At 50.7% G+C, this 27,022-nt stretch overlaps 1 protein-coding gene across 3 annotated transcripts in view; it reads right to left on the bottom strand.

The window, feature by feature from the left end:
- sema6a (sema domain, transmembrane domain (TM), and cytoplasmic domain, (semaphorin) 6A) overlaps positions 1-26,661 on the bottom strand; it is an 81,064-nt gene extending 54,403 nt beyond the window's left edge. For 2 of the 3 annotated variants that reach the window (XM_029163834.3, XM_029163835.3), the window contains exon 1: positions 26,283-26,661. The gene's annotated coding sequence lies outside the window, so the exon portion shown is untranslated. The remainder of the gene's footprint in view (positions 1-26,282) is intronic. The other variant, XM_029163837.3, reaches the window with a different exon arrangement.
- Between the last annotated feature and the right edge of the window lie 361 nt (positions 26,662-27,022).

Raw genomic sequence — 27,022 nt, 5'->3', positions numbered from 1 at the left:
TGTCCTCGCTGATAACTGGCTAGCTGGCCTTCTGTTCCGCAGCAGCGAGCCTATCAGATCTGACTGAGCAGGATGCTAATCTCTATTAAGGTAATGTGCTGGCCACGGGTCGGGGGACAGCTTCTCCCTCGTTACGTGTCTCTGTTTCTTATTCACTTTGGACAAACCGTCATTTCATTTTCTCTAGCTTCCTTTTCCCAGCGTTCATTCTCATTACACCCTCACTACAGCTAAATACCACATAGATCTGGAGAAAGGAATAAAACTCCCACAGACTCGGGTACCATCCATTTTCTTTATGACAGGAAACATATTTATAATACACGATGGAATAAACTAAACACAATTAAGCTCTGTGTTAGACTGTGATATTGTGATACTGATAACAAAGTATCCTGTTTTCTTTTAGTGCATCATATCCACTAGCATTATGAATCATGTCCGATAAACTGGGACATTCAATCCAGCTGCTTCGTGAAGCTGCAGTCACAGGCTGACAACACATTACACCACAGTAGCTGTTCCACTGCCAATGTACAGAATGGGAGCGCCTGAATGTCTGCCTGTTATCTCCACACACCATATTGTAGGAGTGATGCCGCTCGGATCCAGCTCCAAACTAATGAACGAGATGACAATGCTCAGGCAGGCGAATCATTGAGACGCGGCGCCGCCAGCGCGCGAAAACAAATGTACGCGAGGCGAACGCGCTCCACGGCGGAGCGCGGTCCGCGGCAAATGCATTGTGTCAGTGTGTAGCAGGTTGTCATTACTGTCACCGCTGCATCACAAGCTGGGGTAGCGGCGCACAGTAACCACCTCTGACGTTTCTAAGGCTTCAGTTCATCTGCCTGTAAACTAAAGTGAAGGAGGGAAATGGAGGACACGACAGACGCTTACAATCACAGGCCCAGGAGATTTTGATAAAGATCACCTTTAAACATACACCAGTTGTTTGCAGTCATTCTTCTGGAAATGAAACTCTTCATCTCCCAAACTGATTAGAGCGGCGCCCACCAGGACCGTTAGACCACTTGGTGTGACACTACGCCCACAGAGGTGGCGACGGCTTGGTGTTTGCTAGCAAGCTGTGAAGCACTTGACTCGACAGCCGGAGCGCTGGTGGTTGGACATCACCGCGGGCCCAACGCGCCGTGACCCGCGTCACGATGAACACGCATAACGCTCAGGAACACATTCTGAAGCCATTAGCTCCAACGAGCACTTCGCGCACAGGCTAATTATCCATTAACAATTAGCTACGAGCCTACCGGCGCTACATTATCAGTTAACCTGAGCGAAGCTCAAGATGTGTTTACGGCTGCTGTGCGTGTTTTACAGCGTACAGCGATATGATCTAATGCACCGATAATTAACAAATGCAACTTCAGAATGTCAAATAGGATATAATGACAAACACCGAGCGGCAGCTTCGCGTAACGAGCCGTGAACACAGGAGCTGCCACGGGAGCAGGACATTCTTCATAATAAAACCATTTACCCGCAGCTCCGCTTTGTGCTCGCTGCATCTTTACAGACGGCGCCGGGATAAAAGTGAGTCCGGTTCAAAATGTCACGTTATCAGCACCAGGGCCGAGGAAGGCAACTCTGCTGATGTCCATCCAATTACAGACTCCTGTGGGCGATGCAGCTTGCCTGAAATGGGGGAAGCTGACGCTGAAACAAAGGGAACCTGACCCCGTGTTTGATCAACAGCTGTCTGAACCCAGACGCGCGTCATCCGCTCTCACACGTGCAGTAATTACGCTGTAATTACAGTGTGCGGTTGCAGAGAACGCCGCTTGCTCTTGAGAGACTTTAAAATCGCGCCACAACTTGTGTAGAACAGTATGAAATTACATCTGAATCGCCGCCATGCAAAGTGCCTTTTGTTGGAATATACAGACCCTAACCAGCATCCTCCTCAGCCTCTCAGTCCCTCAGCTCCGCTCCAGACGAGCTGATATATTTATATGTCGCAGTCCCTGTCTCTGCCTCCCATCACAAATTTCAGCAAAGCGCAGATGACGGGTCTCCAATAAGCAATTTTCCGTGCTGTGTCACAATGTCTTCGTGATCACTAACTTCTTATATCAGCTGTGTCGTGCAATTTTTCTAATGGAAATGTTGCATTAATTCAGCGGCCGGGGCTATACATCACGGCTGTAAATTTCCCATGTGGCGTCTGGGAGCGGAGCTGACCTGAGCCGGGCCGGGCCGGGCCAGGACCAGATGAGAATCGCTGCTCTGTTCTGCTTTCAGGGAGAATGAAGGATTGTCCGACCACAGATAAAAAGGAAAGGTTTTCTCACAGCATTAGCTCCCGGGCGGTTCAGCTCAACTCAGCTTTATTTCATCGACTCGCTTCAGGAACTGTCATTTTTCCAATGCAGATGAATGCTAATTAAATTGTCTTCATTATCATGAAGGAATTTTAGGATTTAACCCAACACAGGTAAAAGATGTGTAAGAGTAAACAATAGATGCGTCTATTTAAAATAGAAAATAGCGAATGAGAACTGGGAAAAAAACAGTTTACAGTTTATGATAACACTGCATAATTGCAGAAAACTTGAAATCTGAAAGGTGGGGGATACAATTATTCTTTCTTATCTATTTTCTCCTTTTCACACTATGACTCACTAAGTGTTGTTCCTCTCGAGTGATAAAAGCTTCAGCAGCCTCCCATTTCACACTTACAGATCCTGATTTAAAAGAAAAAAACAGCGGAAAGGGAGTTTTTTAAGAATTCGCCACATGCGAGGCCTCTGCTAAAAACCTCCAGCGACTCATCTGGCTTCGCTCTAACCTCCACAGCCTCCTCACCTCTTCCGCTGGCCCACCAACGTCTAAAGGTCTGCATTCACCACTTCCTGTCAACATGAGGACCGAGGAGCGAGGAATGAAGGCAAACGGTGGCAGACGGGAGGTGGCGGGTCCTTGACCTTTGACCCGCTGTCGTCCGTGTGGGTGATGGTGAAGGATGGAGCGTGTCGTGCGTGTCCATGCAGTCCAGCATGTGGTTATGTGCTCCACGTTGCAGGTGTTGTTTTACAGCCGGTGGGCGTGCGCCTACCTGTAGCTTCCAGGGTTTACCCAGGGGAAGCGGGGGGGAGGGGGGGCACTCGCCGCGATGAGGAGCTAATGCCATGATTGCTCCCCGCTTTCAGTCAAAACCACAGAAATCAAAAGCAGCCGTCTGCCTTGCTCTTTGTCGCCTGCTCCGTCTGCCTGACTGACTGCCAGACGCCACACCTACATCAGCAGCACTGGGAACCAGCCTCCTTTAATTACACCGCTGCTGCCTGTTTATGGGGAACTTAGCTTGTGAAATGTGCGGGTGAACGCTCGGATGTCGTCGCATCCACTGTACAGTATGGATGAAGCGTTGTCACCAGTCCACCTTCGGGCCCCTGTGCGATGGACGCCGTGCAGGAGGGCGCTTTTTGTTTCGCACACGGAAGTACAGCTGCTCTCGATCAAACCTAGATGATTGGGAACCAGATGACGCAGACTCGTGGCTGCAGACCGTGTACGCGCTCACATTTGCAGCTGTATAACGGCAGCCGAACAAACTGTTTCAAACGTAATGTTTTACACACTTGCACCCACAGCGTCCACAACACAAAAACACAAAGAAAGAGCTACAGTATATTATAGAGGACACACCAGAGGTGATAGAGCCCAAAAATGTGTGTGTGTGTGTGTGTGTGTGTGTGTGTGTGTGTGTGTGTGTGTGTGTGTGTGTGTGTGTGTGTGTGTGTGTGTGTGTGTGTGTGTGTGTGTGTGTGTGTGTGTGTGTGTGTGTGACTCTAACTAAGCATCTCATTTCCCCATAGGACGACTTAGTCTGGCTGCGACTGTATCCTCTGGCACACTCGCATTAACATTTTGTCCTGATTGTCTCTGTCAAAGTAATTCATCATCATCGGCGGAGAGACTGAGGCCGGACTCCAAGGCGCTCCCTCTCTCTTTCCAGGTTCCTACTTTCCTCTCTCTCTCTCCCCATTTGCGCGCCCATCTCTGGTTTTTCACCTCTTGTTTCCTCTCTATCTCCCTCCTGTGCATCTGGCTTTTGAGATAAACACCAGTCCGGCTTTTTACTCGCGCAGGCACAGTATCTCTAAAGATGAGAGAGAACCTCGCCATCTCAGTGAACTACGCTGCTTTGACTGTTTGGGCCCAGCAGCGCAACACAATCCATCTGTCTACTGCTTTTTTCCTCACCTCACTTGCTCCTGTTTCTGTTTTCGCCTCCTCCTCTGCACGATTGACAGGCAGATTATGTTCAGGGGGAAATATGATTAATGAGTTTGCCTGAATAATGTAAATCAACCTAATGGATTTGAGAATACAAAATAAAGGCGTGAGCCGAAGCAGGGGGGAGGAAGACCGGGGGGATTTGAAGGAGAGGGGTTGCTCAGGGTTCAAATATCTACTTAGCTGAGAGGCAACAACAGTAAGCAGGCCTCAGCTGCTGTCACGCTGGCCTTGGAGACAAAGAAGAAGAGTCATGTCCTCCTTTCTTTCTTCCTCTTCCCTCATTCTGTCTGCTTTTGATGAGTCCCTGGGGGAAGCGGCCCCTCCCTTCCACCTATCCCTCCATCCAGTCCTCCTTTCATCTGTCCTGATATGATTCCATCCGAACCCTCACCAGCCACCATCTCCATCCAAGGACGGCGCCTGCAGCGTCGCCCACACGCACGCTCACGTGCACGCTCACGGGAAAAGCTCGCACGAGACAGCACTTCGCCGTCCGCAACAACGAAATCCGCACTTTTCTGACAGAGTCGGGACCCCTAAAGACATAAGAGGATCAAGTTGCTCATCCGGCAACTTAAACCATTTAAATGTTGGTGCACTTAGTTCCACTGACATGCGACTTTTCCACAGGAAACAATGCAAAGCAGCCATCGTGTCCAACAGTGCTGTGGCTTAATACAGCGCTGATCAGGTCGCCTCAACAAACACACTCCTGCAAGAAACTAGAGCAAACGTAGCCACTACGACGTTAAATGAGTTCCAACCGAACCCCAGAGCACAGATTCTGCTATTATTGCAAACTCTGTATTGGTCTAATTGACTTATGAGCTAAAGTGGAGTATATGATGAGGTCCTTCGGCTGGAGGATGATCTGTGGATTACTATCTTTACTGTAAAACTCTGTGGCGACTAAATCTGGCCGAGAAGGATGATGGCGTAATGAGATAAGCAGCAGCACAGCCCACGGAGATGGTTGAGCCTTCATTTCACAGAGTGCAGGAGGCTGAAGTCTGGCTCCCACCAACACCCGGAAACACTCGCATCCTCACACCTCAGATCCTCCTTCAACCTCGACTCCTCAGACACAGCGCGCGTTTCAACTGACGCGGACGCGATTCACCGGCACGTGAAATAAAAACACGCCGTTTGACCCATCAGCCGCTGTTGTGGTTTCCTTCGCAGCTTGTTAGCTAGGAGTCACTGCAGTCTGACAGTTCGGGGAGGAACCAATTCAGCGGAGCATTCCAGACGAGTTCATTTTTCATTCTCACTTTTCTATTGGAAGGACGAGCCATCTGTGAAATGATGCTGCAGAGATTCATTCTCCGGTGGCGAATTAATGTGATGAATTAAAATCACGCGCTGGCCGGTTAGGAGACACTTATTACTGATGGCTATGATTTGATTTAGAGGTCCAGCTTCATGCCTGCGCCACTAAACGGTTTTAATCAGCTGTGGTATTTTAAGAGCAAACTCAATTCTCGTGTCGAGTTTCGTGTCAACTGTTGTCCAGCAGAGACATGTGAGGACGTTCCCGGACTCAGATCGGCCTTGAAGAAGCAAGGCTTGTTCAAAAGATGTCTCCTCGCGAGGGGACGATGGACACGCGAAGACGCTGTCTGCCTTTTTATGTCATGCTGAATCCATTAGCCGTCTGGAAAACCCATTCTGCCGAGTCAGCGGGAGCCACACAGGTACGTCTGCGTTTGACGTGTGGCAGACATCTGCTCTGACCTTTGACCCCGTTTCTACATCTGTCAGAAGCCTGAAGCCGACAGCGGAGGAGCTGTCAGGGCCGCCTGTGTGTGTCGCACGACTGCGCCCGGGCGTGCGTGGATCGGCCGGTGGGGGAGACAGCGCTAACAGGCAGCAGCGAAGCCCCCTCGAGCCCCCCGGATGACTGGGCGGAGCACAGGGTTCGGCAAAATCACACTATCAGTATCAAATGTTCAACATTTCAGCTAACAGGCTTTTATTTGCACTTGACCTTGACCACATAGCAACGTATCAAGCAGCACTTCCTAGGAAAACGCTGCCAGGAAACATAATTCATGACATGACATAATCATAAATAACACTGGATAAAGAAATGAGTAGCAGGGCACGCTAACCTCGAGGAAACACAGTGGTGTCCACTGTGTTTTCACTGCGTGAGGCCATATATTTAAACCAGATTAATCCAAATGGCCATGATAATCTACATATAACCATAATCTCTTCTATCAAAACAGGAAGCGTCACTGCTGCTCATTTTGTTTGAAATGATTTCAAAGAAAGCATCTTTCCATGTTCCTCCAGTCCTGGGAGAACCCGTGGTTTCCTGCTCCGTTCTATTCTATATAACAGCCGCATGTAGATCTGGTGCTACGCAACAACAACGCCAGCTAATCCGCAGGCCTCCGAGGGGGAGAGCTCGTGGGAGGGACTTAAAAGAGAGGCAGGGAGTTAGGAGAGGGACTTAAAGCAGTCATTGTCCCTCCGGGAGCAGATTAACTATTTTAAAAGCAAAGGTGACGTCTGCTGCTGGCTCGCCACGAAGGCCGGCCGAGCCGCTCACGGTGAGATACTGCTTCTCTGCTAGCGGTTCGCTTCCTCTTTGTCTCAGTGCAAACGCTCCCCTGTGCAAATATACCTCTTGCTCCATCCTTCTCACCTTCCACGTGAACCTCTCCTGTTTTCTGAGTGAGAGTCGGAGGCACAAGCGGCCGCAGCTGCAGTCGCACTCGCCGGCTTCAGGGAGCGGTGCCAAAGCCATAATGAAACACTGAGCGCCGCAGCTTAAAGGTTATTATGCTGTCGTGATGGCACCGGCGAGTGGAGGGGAGGCGTGGGGCCACAGGGGGCCTCACTCCGAGGGGACGGGCGTGAAAACGGGGAGCGCGGAGATGAGATGCACTGGACTAAGAGAGATGACCCCGCGGAGGGAGGAGATAAAGAGAAAGTAGGCCACGAAGGACGGGGGAGAGGCCCGTCAACACGAGGGTCCACTGTGAATGCGGGGGGGGGGGGGGGGGGGGGTGATGAGAGGAGGCGCCGCTAATAAAGTAGACAAATAATGAGATAAGAGAGAGGAACGAGCCGAGAGGGACGGTGAAAGCAGGAGTCAGGTGAAAAGAGAGAGAGAAGCACTCGACGTTTACTTAAAGGACAACAAAGACTGGCATCGAAATGCAAATACACCCCCCCCCAGAACCAAAGCGCTCTTATTAACTCCGAGACGCAGGCATGGGAGCAGAGATACAAACACACTCGCGTTCCTCTGAATATGTAAGACTGTGTAAACAACTTTGTGGCGTGTGTCTGCTATAATAATTCCTCCTTTCTCTGCCTTCACGCAGCACAGCCGTCCTCCTGAGTGATCCGCATAATGCATGAAGTCTCTTTATAGAGCGTCGAGGGAGGATTTGGGCACGGCACTAACAATAGAAAGCGAGTGAACTTTCTGCATATGTACATAACACGTAGTCCTAATGAATTATTGCGAAAGCCTCTCAGAGCGTTCCTGGAGACGCTGGGACCTCTCGCAGTTTGAGCAGGGGCTACCTTGAGTGTTCACTGAGAGGGAACATCCTGTTGATACACTCCAGAGGCCCAGCACACAGAAACACCCCGTGGCCACAGAAGCCCAGTGAATGGACACACACGGGAACAGGCGGCCATTCATCCCACGGAGCCGCGGAGTCTCCTCCAGCCTGGACCTGGCACCGGCCCCAGTGTGTGCGGGCCCCGGCGGAGAGGCCGGCGTGGCGTGACCTCACAGAGACCCTGCCCTCCTCCAGGTCCTGGCACTCCCGCACGCGCGGCGCTCCCGGCGTTCCTGGCAGCGCCGGGAGAACCCGACCGCTCCTCCGCATCTCGCTGTGGCTGTTGATGCTGAATCCTCCCCCCCGTCCAATCGGTTGCCATTCGTTGTCTCCATGCATTGTTCTCTGCTTCCAGGGAATGTCTGACATGTGACAGGCAAATCTTGCCCGAACCATTGGTTCCTCCTTGAAGTGTCGTTCTGTCAGTTTCTGCTGAGTTTTTTTTGGACTGAGCTTCATTTCGCATCCAAACATTTCAGTATTTAAACCAGTTCTGATGTTTCTCTACCACCAGGGCACGTTTAACACAAATTTATTCAAACTTGTGCCCGGTCTAATTATTGTTGACCCATGTTGGCGGTGAGAGCGGTGAGTTTTTGCAAACTTTTTAAGAAACAACATAGAAGTTTCTGAGCGGCTGAGATGTTGCCTGGTTTGTCTCTAGGAATGGGGAACAACACGCTGCCCAACTTACAGCACCGTGACCTTTGATCAGGATGAACTCATCCTGCTGCATAATTCATCCTTGCTACAAAACATAATCTACAGAACTAAATATTAAAACAAACGTGCAGATTAAAATTAGATGAGTTGATTTAAAATTAAACATTTCAGGAGAAGACATTCTCTGGCTGAACACCAGCTCCAAAGTTTAAATTTGGAGATGGAGCTGTTTTAAGTTAGAAAACTTCTCGTGTGTATCATGAAAGAGGCAGAATTCCTGTCCCAAAAAAGAACATTTACCAGACGTCGAGGCACATTCACGATATCAACACAAATCTAGGAAAACATCCAGCCAAGAAAATACAAGTAAACGAAGTGATGAATGAAATGTTAGATGAAATGTTGTCACGCTAACAAACAGAATGAATAATAGATGTGGGGCATCGCCCACCGAACCTCCACCCCTCCTCTCTTTCCTTTGTCTGTCAAAACGTGATGAGCTCAGAAACTCAGGCAGCTTTGGGTGTGAAACTGTATCCCTCTCAGGGGGGTTCAGACATTTTGTTAAATTTGCATCTTAACAACCTTTCTGAGTAATTGAAAAAGTGGTGTCAGAGCCCAGAGTCTTGATCTCTGATATGGTAATTACCTTCCATTTATTCCACAGACTTTCAGGGAGTCCTGAGCTCCAGAGGCAGCAGCTGTCTGAGGAAAAGCGTAATGACCTGCATATGTCTCCCACTTCTCGCGTAGCGATCCACATGCATTCGGCCGCGCGTTTCCATCCGCGGTTGACATCTCTGATTAGAAGATCCGCTAAAGTTGTCTAATCTTCTAACAGCAGCCGAGGGAAGCAGTCAGGGAGGAAAAAAGAAGGCGGGATGGGGGTTTGGGCGGAAGAATAAGGGCAGGCCTCTCATGTGGTCTCAGAAATGACTTCCAGAGGCGAATCACAGCATGCGCAGCCCTTAAATCTAAGCTTTTGATGACAAGCTACTGGTTCAGTGTGGGGAGCGTGTTTGTGTTGGGAGATGGATGTGAGACTGAACAACCCTCACACATGTGTGTGCGAAGAATACAGTACGTCAACACAACTTTGGCTGGTTCGTCTCCAACTAAAATCAATATTAGGCCATTTAATATTGTGTGTGTGTGTGTGTGTGTGCGTGTGTGTGTGTGTGTGTGTGTGTGTGTGTGTGTGTGTGTGTGTGTGTGTGTGTGTGTGCGTGTGCGTGTGTGTGTGTGCTGACAGGTGTGCAGCCTTTCCACAGAGGTTGTAATCTGCCGTGTTTCACGTTAATGACAGGAGCGGCAGCAAACATGCAAAAACAGCAATTTCTGCAGCAGCTGCACCTGAAAGTGCGCCGGCGCTTTCGCAGCGCGTGCCCTCGACCCGACGCGCTGCGTGGGCGCCGACGCGCCTCCTCCGCCGCCATCACCATAATCACTTGATTAGCCGGAGCAATTCGTCAATTACACGGCTCGCTCTCGGAGCGGCGGGCCGGGCGGCCGTGGCGGTCGAACGGGGGGAGAGGAACGGCGGCAACGGGTGAAACCATCCGTGACACAACCGGAGCTCGTAGCGCGCGATTTATTCCCCAAACGCCCTAAAAATAATGTAGTGGCCCTGGCTTCATCAGCCGCTCCTTAGCAAATAAAATGCCTTGATGTAGCTTGAATGCTGGTGAGGGTGAAGAGGCTGAAAGGCTCATAAAAGCACGTGCGCAGAAACGGTCAAATTAGGCTTTTACTTTGAAAAAGGTGAGCTGAGTTTCCTCCCCCGCCCTCCCTGCATCCCATGCAGCGTGAGTGACTTTCATCAGAGCAACGGTGCTAATTACATGGAGGACATTATCCCGTGGCATACGCGCAAGCCTTCCTCTAAGTCCCAATCGATACAGAGTTTGTTAAAGAGCCACTAATGTCCGTGGCTCCATGCTTGGCGGACGCTAACGACCTCGCTCTGGACCCGGCTACGACAGCTGAAGACACCCAGCGCACGCTGCGATCGATGGCGTCCATACGCGCCCGCTCCCGGCCCGCTGTCTGTCTCACTGTCAGTCCTCGCTCACCGCTGCCTTTCTCTAATGGTCTTATCTGGTCCCACCCCTCTGGTGCTGGAGATGCGATCCCTGTCTCTTTCACCCCAAACACTTTCTATCTCTCCATCTGAAGCTGCTCATCCATCCCCTTCCTCTCTCAATTATTCACTCTGTCTGTCTCAATCTATGTCTCTCTGTCTTTTTCTTTCTCTCTCTCTCTCTCTCTCTCTCTCTCTCTCCTCCACTCGTCCCTCTCTCCCTCTCTCGCTCAGCCCGGCCAACAGCTTCATTGTCCTTGGGTCAGGCTGAACAATGCGGGCCCACATGGGGCCCCGGCGCGGTCCCAGCCGAGAAGGCAGGGAGCACCGGAGAACACCCATAACTCAATGTTTCAACTGGGCTGTGGGATAAAGGGAAGCCTCACACATGGCTGACTATGTGGGTCAGCCTTGGATCATTTGTAGAGGAGGAGGCCAGCAACTGGCACCAGGGTCCCCCACTGAGAGTGTGTGTGTGAATGAGTGAGTGTGTGAGTGAACGAGTGTGTCATGTCCTCTTGCAGCCCAAGTGGTGAGGCCCCCCTCCAGTTCATCCCAGCCAACTATTCTATGGGAAACCTGCTCCTGTCTCCATCGTCGCCGCTGCCTCCCTGCACCCCCGCCATCTACGCCGCCGCACCCCCGGGGCCTTTGTGAGCATCGCGGACAAAACGGGGGCCACCAATTAGTCCTCCCCCATGGGGTGACATGGCCAATGAATAGAGGGACCCCCAAACCGTCCAGGCATATAATCCCAGCTCCACTGTCAGAGCCACACACACGGCCTGCTTTTCAGAAAGGTCCCGTTCCTGGTTTAAACCAAAGGTGCACATCCGGAACCCAGCGAGCCGCTCCGGCCCGGACAAACGCGACGCAACTCGCTCCTCTTCGTGTTCACGCGAGGGTGCTGCCTTTTCTCCCATCGATCACCCGGCGACGTGAGAAACAGGAGATCGGAATGCACGACCAAAACAAACAGAGACGTAGCGAGAGTCTGAAGGAGGACGCTGAGACGCGGCTCAGGGCGTTTCTGGACTAAGGCGGTGACTGAGGAGCCGCGGGGGGAAAACCACAACGCCAGTCATGTCACAGTGACGAGACGTCTCAATAGCTGCATTATCACATCACGGGCCCCCGCCCCACTGCTTATCCCTAAAGACCAGCTCATAATATTCATTCCAGTGCTGGAACTGACTAAAAGGCACTATCCTCTCATATAAAAGTCTAAGCAAGCACTTTTCTGACTCTGACTTTTCAGACTTATCCATACAGTGTTGTGTGTGTATAATACCCCCGGATGAACACGCTCCGGGATGAAACGGGCCATTTTCAACTCTCACCTCCTGTCTGCCGGCCCAAAGCAGGAGGCTTAGAGGACATTAACCAGCAGAAGACGGATGTGGGACGTGTGTGTTCCTCGTCTCCTGTCCAGTGTCACTGACAAGCTCCAACAGGTGAGCTTTACACAGTGGCCCCATGAATACAACCAATAACTCACTGTCAGTCCTTCCTGTGACATTTATGGATAAGCGTTGTGGAAAATCCATCAGAAACGTGTGCGAGTGAGTCATTTCGCTGTGTTTTCCACAGGAACAGCTTCAAATCTCGAGCATTGTAGACAGTTATCCAATATGAAAAAATGAGCGTAGGTGCTGTTCAGTTAAATGATCCGTTCCAAAACTCATTACATTGGAAAACACAGGCTCCGGCAGCAACACAGCAGAAGCAGAAGCTGGAAAAAAAAGGATCTGCTCTCAAAGAGACACATCGGCACTTTGTTCGCACTCAGCGGCAGCGGTGCTCGGCTAAGCTATTTAATGCTTGGCTGGAAAGTCAGGCAGCATTTTGTCTTTGTTTCAGCTCACATACCTGAGGAATACTGTTCTATTCCCAAGCACTGCAGAGGCCAGGGGTCTCGGAGTTCATAATTTACGATCTACAAATTACAGCCCCCGTAGCAAACGCCGGGCGGGAACTCCTTTGGAGGGAATTCGGAGGCCGTGACGCGAGGCTGACGGCGTCCCAGCGTTTTCCTGCGCTCGTCTTTCACGCCGCTGCTTCATTTCTTCGCAGTGGAGCTGGTGCCATCTGAAGGTGAGAGCCGCGGGGTAGAAATGCTTTTTGGGATCGCACTGAGATGAGGGAGGAGGGCTGGAAGGCAATAGATCAATGACTCTATGTTCCCACTGAGAGATATAGGAAGCACAGGGCAAGCGGCAGCCGGCGCCTTAAAATAGCTGCACTGATTGCAGCTCAGCTTTAACCCAAATAATGGGAAGTCGGACCAAGGTCTGCGGAGGTCTCTACATTTTTGATTAGCTCATGACCTCCGGATAAAGTGGAGACAGAAGAGAGATTTCACACCGGGAGATAGAAAATTGGAACGGGGCTAACTGTCTAACTCGTCTCCGACCGCGGCCTCGCCCGACGCTTTGTGTTTAAGAAAACCCAGAGACGAGGGCGCGAGGGGACGGCAGCAGCCACAGCATACATTACGTGCACAGTCTGAAGGCGCCACCAAAATAAAGGGTAATCAAGGTCTTCCGTGCACCGGAACATAACAGAATGAAAGTTTCGTGGCAGGGCGGCTGCTTTATTAGCACAGAACAACTCAACAGCCAGTGTCTAACACTGAGAGTGAAGGAAGCTTTTTAATGACTTGTGTTTGTGTTGCCATGGTTTCTTTTCATGTTGGGCAAAAGCAGAAGCTGAAGATGTTCCATATTCAGCCAAGGATGATTAGGCCCTAATCTTACCCCCGTGGATAAACTTTTTAATCCTCACGAGAAACAGTGAGTGAGTGAGTGAGTGAGTGAGTGAGTGAGTGAGTGAGTGAGTGAGTGAGTGAGTGAGTGAGTGAGTGAGTGAGTGAGTGAGTGAGTGAGTGAGTGAGTGAGTGAGTGAGTGAGTGAGTGGAGCACATCCACTGGTTTTTGGGAGGTGTTGTGTGACAACAAAACAATGACACCAAACCCGCACGCAGCTATTACGTTCCCAGTTCCTGTTCAATTCTACATGTGTCGACCACAAACGGTGGCTTCAGGCGACGGAGATCGTTTGTGGGACGCGTTTGCGGTTGAAACGCCAACCGGGAACCAGATAGTGGCGCGCAGGTATGTTTTCGTCCCTCCGTGCGTCGGACCCGTTCTCCGGTTTCCGGAGCCTCCGCCTCGCGGCGCGTTCTGGGTGGTTTTTGACGACAGGCGACCGCGACAGCAGTTTACGGCTGTGAGCGCATTGTTCTCAATGCCGTATTTAGAACTCCAGGCTGCCCCATGGGAGGACATTAAAGGTTCGCTGTGCATACACGCAGCCATGATCCCATTGAGGCGCAGAAACGCTCGTTTTTGCATAAACCTTTCAAACGCGCTTCTCCCACAAAGCCACAACGTCTTCGCCACGGTTTCTCTTAATGGAGCTTAATGCGAAAAGACAAGACTCAGCTTTTGTCTGACCCAGAAAATAAAACAGCAGCTCAGCGCGGAGGAAAATAGAAAATCCATAAATGGAAACATAAATAAAAGTGCAGTAAATAATTAGAAATATGATGATTCTGGACAAGTTGGCTCATTAGCAAAGGGCACATCAAAGGAATCTATCTCATTGTGCAGAGCGTTCACCAGTTGGACTTTTCCTGTCGACTAAACACACAAACAGTTCCTGAAGCAGCTTCTGCCAAAAGGAAGCGTTCTCTCCATTCTCTCTTTCTGTCTCCATCCATTTCTTCTTCGTCTTCTTCTGCTTCTTCTTTTTCTTCTTCTTCTTCTGCTTCTTCTATTTCTTCTTCTTCTTCTTTTTCTTCTTCTTTCTCTTCTTCTTCTTTTTCTTCTTCTTCTTCTTCTTCTTCTTCTTCTTCTTCTTCTTCTTCTTCTTCTTCTGCCCATATTTGCCTCCTCCTGCTCTGTGCCCCCCCTCCCTCCCCGCTCCTCTTCCTCTGTCTCTTCCCTCGCTGACCCTCCTCTTTCCCTTTGCTTCGCTTTCTCAGGGTCAATTAAGCTACAGTAACTAAAAGGCAGGGCGCCCTCTCGCATTCCATCCAGTCCCCCTCAATGAGTGGCTACAACTTCCACTAAAACAAATGGGCTTTGAAGGAACCAGCTCCAGCGGCTATTACCATATGAACGACTCACTTCCTACAGCACAATGAACTACCTTGACAGACCTTTTCTGGCCTCGGGCTGTCGCTCACGGAGCAGTGTTATTAACGGTGAATAAAGGAGGGTCTGTGCGCAGGTTGCCTTCCCCGCTTCACCTCCGGCCCGCTCGGCCCGGCTCTGTTCTCCCAGAGTTGCAATATTTACTCGGCAGGGGGTCGTCGGAGCGGCAAAGACGCCGGCTCGCGCGCACCTAAGTACACACGAGCGCAGCAGGGCGGACGTAATCACAGAGAAAATACATGAAACAAAAACTTTGATGTACAGACACTTGCACACATGTTCTCAAAAAAACATGCACGCGCTTTCAACTACAAGAGCACCATACTGCGCACTGGAGAGGCCGACCTCCACCAAAGGCAGATCTAGTTCTCTTCCTTCCTCATCCGCCTCCTCGTCGCAGGAACACTCAGAATCTTACTATGTCAACAACTAGAACCGCTTAAGGAGCAGAATAAGAGCGCGCTGTTTGCTCGGACCCTTCATATCATCTGCTTGGACACGCACCACAAGTCTGTTTGGCTTATCTGGATTCGATCTCTTCAGGGGGAGGAGGTTTCACTGAATGGCTCTTTGTGACGAACCACTTGCGTCCTCCTGCCTGTAGCACAGGTGGGCAAATGCACAATCAGGTCCCCAGTCTCACTGGAATCCCGCTCCTCTGATCCAGCTCCACTCACGGCGACCTTCTTCTTTTTATCACATCACTAACTCATTCAACACATTCACCCCCGCTGCCAAAACCCGTGACTGAAGGAACACGGCGGCGGCTCCATAAAAACTGTGACTCACTTTACATCACCTACATTGTAATTGAAGTAAATTGGAAACAACAGATGGTGTGACAAAATGTTGTATGATGAAACAATATTGCAACATACCTCGTTTTAGTTCTCCCAGTAGAGCTGTAATGAGCCACGGCGCAGAAAACCATCAAATTAGGGAAGCTGGTGTTTAGAGTAGACGTGTGCACGTGTGCAGCGGTTATGATGTGGTCTCTCTATATATCTATTGGAGGACGGTTAAAACTCCAGAAGCAGAGACGTACAGAGACACATGCCTCATTAGAAAATGTTTAACCAGACGTTTGACTAACAAGGTCTGTCTGAGCCTCCAGAGCCGCGCCGACCTCTTCCTCTTCATCCAGTGGTGCTTTCTAACACATCTGACGCCCACAAAACAAAGAAAACCTGACTCAGAGAATCAGGCCTCTCCAGTGTCTGATCTTCATCTGGCCACGAAGTCACCGGACACCGAGCGCATGTCCAGCCCACGGACACTCGATCCGCGGGCCCGGCCCGGACCCTGCAGGCAGGGTTCAGGGATGGATGCGTACGCGGGCCGGGTGATGGCTCAGCACATCTGTGGCTGCGTTTGCACGCCTGACACCGCATCTGCGAGATATCGGATTTATACCTGCGTGCCCAAATGGCTGTTTACGCGTCCGCGCGCTAGAATTTCCGGCTCAGCGTCTCAACTTGTCTAAAGCCGGTTATCTCTGACACATATTTGCTCATCAAACTCCACCGTAAAACGCGAGTGGTGGATGGAGCTCCTCCACCCCCCCCCCCCCCCCCCCAAGGTAATAAAATACTCTGGTTGTGCTCTCATACAATTGGCTGCAGCGCAGGTGCGCTCCTGTCTCTCCGTTTGAGAGATAGCTATCAGTTAAAAGGGTAACCAAAGCCTCTCCACTCGCAGGGTCCTCCCCCTTTTATTTCAATTCCTCATCACATCCCACTGTGAATATTATCTGTGCTTACGTGAGGCGTATGGCAGAACTGCTGTAGTCAGCAAGCTGCTCCTGTGACCGGCCTTCCCATGGTTTGGTTCCTTCACTCCCACGGCCACATTGTAACCGTGAGCTGAACCCGTGAGCTGAACCCGTGATGGGAGCGCTTTCGTCACACAGGGGGAGGAGGAAGTCAGCGGTGGTTCCACAGAAGACGACGGACGCGCTGGGCAAAAGCAGCATTAATGCTTCTATTGATTAGAAGCATTGTAGATGTAACTCAATGCATCCCAGGGAATGAATAACCATTGCTAATGGCTATAAAAAGCTCCTGAGAATCGGCTAACGTTCTAGCCACTAAAATCGATACCAGCCCCCCCAACCACAGCCTTTATTTAATCTCAATATAGTGGCGGAAGGAATTAAGGATGAATAGCAGATGAGAAATGCCTCAGTCGGGACAGAAGCTGGGACTTTGCTCCTTTTGGGTTTTCCAAACTTGGCTGAAGCGCTGCCCGTACGTCGTGGTGTTGTTAGTGAGGCTTACAGGTCACAGCCAGGAGCCATCCAGCAAAGGTGAGGTGGCTAAAAATACCGCCCCTCCTCCCCTGTTCCGTCACACTGACTGCAATCGTGTGCAGTGGATTTCAAATAACAATCAATTAATTAACGGCATCTCCCGTGTGCTCCCCCTCCTCCCCCCAGCCGGCGCCGCAGTCACAGTCCAGGCAGTATTTACTATAATAATTAGCCCAGTGGTACAAGCGTGCAAATGACCGTGATGAAGGAATAAGCATCAGACTGCCGCCGGGGTGGGACCGGCAATGAGAGCGCTCGAATACAAAGTCACGCCTTATTATTCAAGTGGCAGCGGAGGTAAGAAATACGGCGTCCCCAGGTAATTGAGGCCATGCAGGCTGCTCCTTCCAGACAATCACCCCGAACAAGAACCAAACAATGTCAAATGGGAAAGAAAATAGGTTGAACTCCTCGGTGGTGTAGTCGTCATCAGCACATCTCACGCTCCGTGAATATGGACTATTCAAATATTTAAAAGTGGGGAATTATGAGGCGAGTGAGCCTCCTCTGTGAAATTTCAATACTGGGCTCGGTGCTGAAATGAGTTTCCTCCTTCCCCTAAACAAGCTTTCAGCCAGATGTGTTTTAAAGGTGTTACCTAATCAGGCAGCTGTCATGATTTGGTTCTGGCTTTAGATGAGCATGCGATCGCATGCTTTCTTGTGAGTCTGTGTGTGTAACAGCATGACTGGACACAAATGATCCCATTACTGGAGGCCACATCCTCGTTCTTGTAACGACAGCGAACATCTCTGTCTGAGTAGTCGGCGCTACCTGTGACTGTTCATTTGCCAGAGCCTTGGTCACCGGGTGCTGGGCAGCTCAGCCGGCACCACTACACGCATGCGAGACGAACACAAGTCCTTCACCTGCTGATGTGTGAAACAGAGGAGCGCCGGCGTCTTGTCGGCCGGCTGCACGAACCCCTGTTTGTTCTAGGTAGTCTGCAGCAATCCGGCAGTCGGCCGGGGGGAATCGGACCGGCCCTGGACGCCTGCGCCGCGCGGGACCGAGCGGTGGGAACGCCGTCCCGCGGCGGCGCGGGGCGCGGAGGAGGATCAAAGTCAGGTACGCGGCCGACAACAATGGGCCGACGGCACAGAATCAAGTCTCAATCTTATCTAGGTCAGAGCAGAACCTCTGAAGGCTGCTCCCACCTCCTCTCCTTGCTGTATAATTTCTCTGTTGTCATGTGTGGTGATGTAACATACTGTAACTTCGCAGTGTAAATTCAAGATGGAGGCCAGGCGGTGATGGAAGCAGACAAACGCCACGCTGTTCTCTCTAGTAACACGACCGCCGAGGAGGCGCTGAAAGAACACCTGAAAAGCTTAAAGCCTTAACTCCACGTGAGCAAAATGTGCAATAGAAATGAGTGAAGCGAGCGTGTGAATGATTAACGGGGGTCTAGGTCCTGTAGCCTCACCCGCCTCCTGCATTCCTATCTGTCCTATCTCGTTACCAGGCTAGCGTGTCTGCAGCTCATGTACCTGGGGAGGGAAACTGAAGACGCTGTTCCTAATGAATTGGACGTCCCCTCCGCAGCCGAGAGCGTGGGCTTGAAGCCCTGAGCAAACGCGACTCGACGCCGAGAAAACACTTCCCCTCTGAGACGCTGTCTGAGCGTTCGCCACTCATCAGGCTCTCTGCAGAGGAGCTGGGCCCGTGGCCACGGCCTCCTCGCTCCAACGGCGAACCCCACTAAATAATCAGGGCTTCAATTGCTGCATAATACCACAATCAATAAACAGAGCAGTTGTTGGTGATTTGGACGAAATGAAACCGCTCCCACGAGGACGTGTCAGTGAAGCGGACGGGACGGACCCGGATCGGCCAATCAGAACCTTAACAGGGTTAGAAAAGCAGGGAGACTTTTTAAGAGATATTGTAAAAAGGCCCCGAGACTGGGATGAATGAAGCGCGCCTGGCATGCTGGGAACATTATCGGAGTGGGGGATGAATGAATACATTATCATGCACGGCACAACTTCCCCTCCCCTGCCTCACGGCTGCTCTGTTATCCTGCCTATCAACCTGCCTGCCTGATTACCTGCCCACATACAGAGCAGCTTTTGTCCACATTAAAGGGAGCCCCTGAAATATTGTTTCTTTTCACAGGAACTCATTTCGAGACGGAGCTGCGTTGCCTTTCGTGCGTCCAGTCCGTCTCTATTACCCTCTGTGACAGGCGCTCTTCCTCTCTACCTGTCTGCTCGGATATCCCCGTTCCCTCTGTGAGCCTGCGCATGCCTTCACGCCCCATGACCACTGGTTCTGCTCCTACTGGATGCTTCCATCCGCCTTCCTGGATGCTGTTCCTCAAAATGCTTTGTTCCAAACACAATAAGTGACACTGACATGCAACAAATTTGCACATTTTGTAAGAAATATATTTATATATGTATATATAGCATGAAACAATGTTACACGAGATATCGGGCATCTCAAGCGTGAACACATTTAAATTCTCATTGGAGATGGGGCTGCCTTCCAGCAGGTCTACCTGCATGCTAGCTTCCATTTACCTATCAGGATTCCTTCCTCCCGGTGGCAGCTCAGGCTGCCGAGCTGTCACACCATACATTTAATCAGTCCAGCAGCCCCGGCTATAGCTGGCTCTCCCAGTGTGTGTGTGTGTGTGTGTGTGTGTGTGTGTGTGTGTGTGTCTGATGTGAGTGGGCCTTTGTGAGGCCTCCACTCAGCAGCGTGATGATAAGTACTCCCAGCCCAGCACTCCGCATGAGCTGATGGACAGACAGGCCAAGAACACTGGGGGCCTTGTGGTTGGGTGTGCGTGCGTGTGTGTGTGTGTGTGCGTGCGTGTGTGTGTGTAGTGAGGGAGGAAGATGGTGGCTGGGGACTGTGTGTGTGTGTGTATTTGCATGTGTGTGTGTGATTCCTCTTTCAGCAGCCGTGCCACCAGACCATGCCACATGGCTGCAATTTGTTCATTAGCTATGTAATAAATGTACACACACACACAGAGGTAATATTGTTCCAAGTTCTGCCTGATTGAATTCTGAAATAAGAGGACCCTCGGGGGAATCACTTGTAGTCTGCCAGCAACTGTGACCGGGAGGAGACTGATTTCATAACAAGGTCTCAGGCAAACACTGAAGAAACACTGTATTTTTTATTTTCAGCCTGGAAAGCAACCGAGGTGGATGTGACATTTTGGCAGCTCACACCCACAGAGTAAACGTATGTGACTGGCTCTGATTGCTTCCCACTAAAAGGGAAGGTCTCTTCTTATTATGAGGTAGAATAGTAAAAAAGAAAGAGTCAGTCACCTGGAGATAATTAATAATAAGACAAGGTCAATTACAATCAATCCGTCATCATCATTGGATGAACTGAGCTTGTTACAAATGACCCGCTGTCTTGTCTGAACTGCGCTCATCCTGCCAGATTCAGGGCCGGCCAATAAATGTTTGCATCACAAAACAGAAAGCAGCAATTACGTCCCCGCTGACAGGCAATCGGAACGGAAATGGTGGCGTGAAGAAAATCCAGAAACACGGGTAATAAAACACAATCTGTAATGTGTCCGGCCTCGTTTGGCCGGCGAGCGCGTGGAAACGAGCAGGTTGAGCTTTGGGAGAAGAAGCAGCTTGTTCCACATTCAGCGAGGCTTATAGCCTCTGGGAGCGTATGACTGCTGCTCTGCCACGAGCATACAGATCGCCTTACACACTGGCTTTCCTCTGCTTTGATGACGTGCACACGCACGCACGCATGCGCGCGCACACACACACGCACCCACACACACACACACACACACACACACACACACACACACACACACACACACACACACACACACACACACACTCGCCTAAGCACGCCTGCATCTGCTGATGCTCAAGAGCATTAAAACACCAGATTTGCACACACACACACACACACACACCTTCAAACCATCCCCCTCGTGGATTAATTCACCTGCCGCACCTGAGAATGCAACCGCTATGATGTCACCTGCAATCCCATCACTTCAAAGCCGAAAGTGCGCCTCGGTCGCATCAGCTCAAAGAGCAAACGCACCCGATCACTTCCTCCTTTGTCCTTTTGTCCCCTAATCATATTTCCCCTGCAGAAAGTCCACGCATGGCAAAGAGAGAATTACACAGTGTACTCTACCATCAGGTATTTTTGGACACCTGCCCATTGGCACCGCTGTAACAATGACAAGCCTCCTGTACTCATCCTCCTCCGTACCGACAAAGAAGCGGCTCCAGTGCGAGTGTGTATGTGTGTGTGTGTGTGTGTGTGTGTGTGTGTGTGTGTGTGTGTGTGTGTGTGTGTGTGTGTGTGTGTGTGTGTGTGTGTGTGTGTGTGTGTGTGCGTGTGTCCTGCGGTGCAGGGCCACGTTCACGCGCCCATGCCTTTGAGTGAAAGACGGTTTGCAGAGAATCTCACAGTTACAGGGGCTGCTCGGACGCTCCCTGTGGTAATACTCACAGGCCGGGCATGATGCGATGGGACAGGGCGATAACACAGCCACCACATTAGTGCACGGTTGGCCATTAAAGGACTCAAATGAGATTATGAGGTCATATGGGAGGTGCAGAGCCCACAGCCAAAGCAAGGAGCCTCTGTGAAAGTGAAAGCGTATTCTTCAGGAGGAAGAGAGGGAGGAAGAGCAGGAAAACGCAGGCAGCAGAGGGACGAGGCTGGACAGCGAGAGCCTCGGAAATCTTCATATCCAATCCATCATCCAATTGGGCCCCGTTCACCATCAAAACACCCGCCTGAGCGTGAAACGGGCCGCGGCCCGGTCCACCTGCGCTCGGCGGACGCCTCCTCCACTGTGGAGCAGGTTCGCTCCATTGTGGAAGCGAGCGAGGCGAAATACTGCAGCGCGCCGGAGATGCGCCGGAGATGCAACGGCCCCCAGAGCGCGATTCACGAGTAGACGTCTGCTGTGAAAATGATGCTCCGCTCGCTTGTGGCAAACACGCGGCTTTTACACGCGTGTGCGGAACTGAAAGGACGCGCACACAAAGGGAGAGCGAGGGTTCGCTGCTGGGATGAAAATGGAATCCATTTTGGGTCTTGAAGCACACTTATGCACAATGTGAGGGCCGCTCGGCGCTGCTCTTTCAATCGCTTCCCCTCTTCCCTCCTCTGCTGTGCTTCAATTGTTCGGCCTCTCCCCGGCTACTATGTTTATATCATTTCCTACCCTCCGTAGTCACACCTCCTCGGTTTCCATCTCTCTCCTCCTCCTCTCACTTCTGGTCTCTCCAGGCAGCCAGGCACCCCAACACTGTCTGAGGTCCTGAAACTATGGCAACGGAACGGGAGAGCAAGCGCTCTCTATGATTAATAGATGAGCGATGCGGTGCCAATGGCTGGGGCCCGGGGAGGAGGGACAGATGCACTCCAGCAGCACCGCGCCGACACGCACACACACGCGCACACACGCACGCACGCACACACACACGCACGCACACACACACACACACACACACGCACACACACACACACACGCACGCCTCCTTCTTCGCTGCCCACAGGCCCGACCGCAGGAGCCACCGCAGCGGCGGCGGACGAGGCCCTAATGAGTCCTAACAGGCCGCGGCCGCCGCCTGCTTTCACCTGTAAAAGCGCAGCGGCCGCGCGGGAACCGGGACGCGGCATCAGTTTCCGTGCGCATCGCCGTTGTCGCGCATCTGATCCGCGCTGTAAAACGGGGCTCTTTTCAAGGCCAGTCATTCATCCATCTCCCAGGCGATCGCACAAAGCCCCGCTGCTTTGGATTATCCCTGCAAATGCATTTTGCTTCCATTCCATTTCAATAATGACGGGCGGCCGAACTAAGCCGCGACAAAGGTATTACAGCACGTCACATGCACTAAGTGCTGCAAATGAACGGTTTCCGATGAAGAGGAGCCTCGAGAGCCGAACGGCGCATCTTCATTTGGCGCGAACGCCGCAGAGTTTGGCTCCTCCGCAACCTTCTCCTACACTGGCTGGCGATCACTTTCTAATTCACTTAATTTCTAACAACAAAGCTTTGCCAAGGACCAGCAGGCAAAACACCAACAGAAACTCGGCCAATTCCGCCGCTCGACCCGAAATAAACCTTTTCCGTGGCCCTTCTCGCCGCTGGCTTTCTTGGCACGCGCAACACAGTCAATCAAGTATGCAAATGTGACAAGTATGAGGAGTGTGTGACACACGCACAGTTGGTCCAACGGATGCACGGCGGAGTCATTTCTAAGGATGGAGGGGTTAATGCTAAGTGATTAGCAAGCGATTAGCAGGCATTTTAAATGAGCCGTGCTTGAGCACGTTGGCAAAACTGAACAGAGAATTCAGTTACTCCAACTATTGTCATTTATCATTTCCCATAAACAAGGCCAGTGCGTTCCACTGTGACTGGAAACATGCAGCATAAACAAACAGACCTTTTTTTATTTTTGGCCTAGGCCTGTTGCCGTCTCCTCCAACCCCCCATAATATCACTGAGTGTGTTTTCTTAGATGAAATAAGAGGCATTTATCAAATGATGGCTTCAGCTTGAGTTGGTCAAGGAGACCAAGAAAATAAGAGAGACGGAGCAGCGCAAGGTTAAGTAGAGAATGTTTAGACTGAGAGGCAGTTGTGTAATTTGGCACAAGAGGTTTAAATACAGTATCTTTTTCCATTTTTCAATTCCTGTATCACAACTGACTCCCACTGATTCCGCACAGAGACACTGCTGCAGTCTAGCATCAGTCAAATCTGCAAATGGAACATCTGAGGCAACATCTGCGCGATGGCTCCTTCAAAATAAGAGCGTGTCCCGATGTGTCGACCCGTCGCGCTGACGCAAGCCGCGCTAAAACACCAAAGCGCTCCTGTTTGTCCTCGCTTCCAAATACTCCACTATTGGACCAGGTTTGACGTCGAGGCGCCGTAATTGATGCCGCGGCAATTTAGGGAGACGTGTAATCCGGAAAATGGGTTAAGCATCAATAAATCACATCTGGACGAGCGAGAGAGGTTTGATGCTTTCTCACACTCTGATTGTTAAAAAAGCAGCCCACACACCAAGGACGCGCATCAATAAAACATGGCTTTTATGAAATATGCATAAATACACACACTATTGAATGCTGGGTATTGACACTGCCTGAATGTGGACCAACGGTTAACAACAGCACGCTGGTCTCTGTGTTTATGATAGAAGGCCAAATCATTTGAACGGGGGCAAAGCCATTTATCAATTATTCACATCTACTGTATTCAGGCGGCATCTGCATCTGTCCTTAGTTGGCAAAGGTAAAGCAACCTCTCCCTCCCTCTCTCCCTCTCTCTCTCACACACACACACACACACACACACAATACAGTGTGACAAATTCACATCAGTCACACACAATGCCATCCCCATAGCTATTGTTAGGGGATCGACGGATCAAACGCTCCACAGAGCATTGCTCCAAATACAAGCGACAACTCTGGACACTCTGCTCCATTCTGTCTCTGCAGGAAGAGAACAGACAGGCCGCTGTCACAAAGCCAGCGTTGCTGTAATTCACATATCGGCGCCCCCAACACGTCGATGCATAAAGAGTTAATAGCGGGATTACAACTCCGGTTTGAGGTGTGATTGGATTTACGGCCTCTAAAAAAAATGCCTCCAGGCTAATGTCGCAGACGGAGCAGGAACGTGTTAGAACCCTCTGCTGCTCCACATTTAGGATCCAGTAAGTGGCAGAACGCTGATGCAGGCTCCACGACGCATGAGGTCACGGGCGGCGCGCGAGAGAGCGCTGCACAGTGCTTTCCAGTGATTTCAGAGAGAACACATGAAATGTGACACCCTTTCCTCCCAGAGCAGAGATGAAGCCGTTCCAGCCCTTGTCGTCTCAAAAGTCCAATGCTAGAATTGTTGCTGCTGCTGAAAATCAGCTGAGAGGGAGCATCCAGTATGTCTTAGATTCACACACTATCTATGGATCAACACCACCCGTACATGATTACAAATCTCTAACCACACATTTTTATGTTGCTGAGTCCTTTTCCAGCTTTTTCCCGGAGGAGAGGAGAGGAGAGGAAAACCACTGGGAGTGACTGGGTGTTGGCAGTCAAGCTGCTGGATATGGTTTGTGAGGCCTCTATCTCCCTTCCCAGCTTGTTAAAGAAATTATATGCAGCCGTACTTCATTTAATTGCAAATCCACTTCTGAGACAGGTGCAATTTTGTTTTCTGGTCAGAGTTCCAAACATTTGATTGATCCTTTGGACTAGAGTAATAGTGACCACTCCACCTCCTGGTAGCTTGAAATCCCCAAACACACGCCCAGTGTGTGTGTGTGTGTGTGTGTGTGTGTGTGTGTGTGTGTGTGTGTGTGTGTGTGTGTGTGTGTATGTGTGTATGTGTGTGTGTGTGGAGAGAGAGGGAGAGAAGGTCTGACTCTACAGAGCAAATCACTTAAAACTGTGAAAATCTGCAGGCTAGAAAAATCCAATTAATTTTGTGCAGTTTCTTACCTAATAGAGTTTTGCTGAAATACATTTAAAATTAAAATTTGTAAACACGGGACAAACAGGATTAATCATCAGTCCACATGTGATTTGCTTCCGCTAAACGTTAAACCATGAGAAAAACGCTCCATAAAAACCAACGTGCATTATTACAGTATATGCGGTTTGGCAACAAACCAGGATCCTTATAATTTTGCGTTATTTTTTTTTTATTTCACATCCACAGGTTTTAGTTTTGCGATTCTAGTTCCCGTAATATTTTTAGACTCATGAGGTTGAAAAACTAGGCTGGCCGAGGATCCGAGAGGAAATCTGACGGTTCGACTCCGCTAAGTTCCCACAATCAGCCTGACGAGCAGATTTCTTTTTTTAGCCGTACGTGGACCCGTCGCCAGGATCGTCCAGGACATCGTTTTACTTGTGTGTACACTGATAATAGATCGTATTATATGCGGGTAAAAAAAGGATTACGCACGAAATTATGATCTGTTCGTCGGCAAAACGTTGCGCGTCTTCTAGTCGAGCATCGTGGATCTCTCTTGAATTTGAATTAAAACTAGACACTTTCGCATTTAAATAAGTTCCCAGACACCCCGTAAATATGATAAATGAGCCAACGTTGGTGAAGGGGCCGTGGGGGGGTCGTGCACTTGTCGCCCGGCTGTGGAGCGAACAAGCCTCCGGCGCCGGGAAGAGGCTGGTACCGGCTGCACGCGCACGCAAAGTTTGAAATAAACAAAGAGATCTTACCTTCAGCTCATGAATGGATGCGCGTCCGAGTGGTCGCACAGCTCTGCCTTTTAGTAATCCATGAGAACCAGGAGGCGCTCGGACCAGTTCAGACGCAGCTCGCTTCACAATAACAGCACGAGCGCGACTTTGCTCCGCGTTCGCCGCGCGCCCCCTTCAAATCGGAAAATCCATCGCGAATCCACGCACGGGAGAGAAGCCCCGACGCCGTGACTTTTACACTCCCACCGGAACCGAGCGGGTGTCCCACCACTAGCTACGGCGCTGGACGCGGTCCCTGCCACAAAAGCCGACGCTCATCCTATTTGGAGACGAAGCTTCTTACCAGACTGGAGCGCAGCGCTTGGAGCCCAGCTGTCACCCACCCGCTGCACACACACGCTCGCTCGCTCGCTCTCTCTCTCTCTCCCTCACACACATACACAGGGAGGAGCTAAGTCTCTGGAACTGGAGCTATTGTGTCAATGGGTGCCAGTTATGGACAACTGTATTTCTATTTTTACGCAGCGGCGTTTAGTGAGAATGCGCTTAGAGAAGGACGGAGCCCGGGGAAGATTAATAGTTTGAGATGGAAAAAGGAATGTAAAATGTAAATAAAAATATGATTAACTGTTATTTCTGCGGTGGTAAATTTTAAGACGCGATAAATTAAATTGCAAGTCGTCGTTGATATCGCGCTGCTCCGGTTGTCGCGTTTTTACGCACTCTCCGTCCTTCTCACCCTGGTGGTCTCTCGTGGT

Source organism: Betta splendens, chromosome 9 (genome assembly GCF_900634795.4).
Source record: "Betta splendens chromosome 9, fBetSpl5.4, whole genome shotgun sequence".
Classification (NCBI taxonomy): domain Eukaryota; kingdom Metazoa; phylum Chordata; class Actinopteri; order Anabantiformes; family Osphronemidae; genus Betta; species Betta splendens.
This window is presented reverse-complemented; position numbering and strand designations above follow the sequence as displayed.